The 1,305-nt window shown below is 39.1% G+C and overlaps 1 pseudogene; it reads left to right on the top strand.

Moving 5' to 3' along the window:
• Nucleotides 1–292: 292 nt before the first annotated feature.
• On the top strand, nt 293–934 carry LOC130834473 (ATP synthase subunit O, mitochondrial-like; annotated as a pseudogene).
• Nucleotides 935–1,305: the final 371 nt, after the last annotated feature.

Raw genomic sequence — 1,305 nt, 5'->3', positions numbered from 1 at the left:
CAACTGACTCTATGAGGCCAAATTATCCTAATACTAAAACCAACAACATTACAAGAAAGGAACACATATAGCCCCATATTCCTCATGAACACAGATGTAAAAATCCTCAACAAAACAGTAGCTAATTGAACACACCAATATATTGAAAGGGTAATACATAACAACCAAGTGAAGTTCATCCCAGAAATCCAAGGATGGTTCAACATTTGAAAAAATCAATCAATATAATTCACTATATTAACAAACTAAATTTTAAAAGAAAGATCTCTGACCTACAGCTGCACAGAACAAGATGGCCACCCCAGCAGTGTCTGGGCTCTCCCTGCAGGAGAGAGCTTCAGTATATCTGTGGTAACGCCATTTGCTAAGCTTGTGATGAGGCCACCTATTCAGATATATGGTATCAAAGGTCACTATGCCACTGGTCTTTATTCTCCTGCATCTAAACAGAATAAACTGGAACAAGTAGAAAACGAATAGCACAAATCTTGAAGGAACCCAAAATGGATGCTTCTATTATGATTCCCTATGCAAAAAAAGCATTCAATTAAAGCGAAAAGCCTAAATGACACGACAACAAAAAAGAGGTTTCCTCCCCTCATGTCCAAACTGATCGATCTGCTTGCTGAAAATGGTTGCTTGAACATTACCACTGGAGCCATTTCTGCCCTTTCTACCATGATGAGTGTCCACTGTGGAGAAGTACCTTGCACAGATACTGCTGCATCTACCTTACATGAAGCCACTTTTACTGAATTAAAAACAGTCCTGAAAAGCTTACTAAGTAAAGGCCAAGCATTGAAATTGGAAGTTAAAAGTGATCGACAATCATCGGTGGAATGACTGTCCATTTTAGAGAGAAATATTTTGAATGACTGCAAAAACCAAGATTCAGAAGCTGAACAGAGCAATGCAGAGATTTTCTAAAAGCTGATTTTCTCAGTGAAAATTCTTAAACTTGGAGCAAAAATGCTTCCTGAAGAGAAAAAATAAAATCTCAAAAGATACAAAAAAGCATTCAAGAAAATTCAACATCCATTAACGATTTAAAAAAAAAAAATCTTCATCAAATTAGGAACAAGGGAGAAAAAGATGGTGGCGAAGTAGAGGGACGTGGAATGCATCTCTCTCCACAGATGCATTGGGAATGCACCAAAAGACTCAATAATTCCCACAGAGAACCAACTGAACACCAGCAGACGACCTCGGACACCAGAAAGGACCGCAAGGATCCCGATATAACCAGTAGGAAGGCATCTATGATGGCTCAAAGAGGGTGAAGCAGCAGAGCTGTGGCAGACGGGA

Source organism: Hippopotamus amphibius, chromosome 13 (genome assembly GCF_030028045.1).
Source record: "Hippopotamus amphibius kiboko isolate mHipAmp2 chromosome 13, mHipAmp2.hap2, whole genome shotgun sequence".
Lineage (NCBI taxonomy): Eukaryota > Metazoa > Chordata > Mammalia > Artiodactyla > Hippopotamidae > Hippopotamus > Hippopotamus amphibius.
Note: the sequence above shows the minus strand (reverse complement) of the source record. Positions and strands in the feature narration are given on the sequence as shown.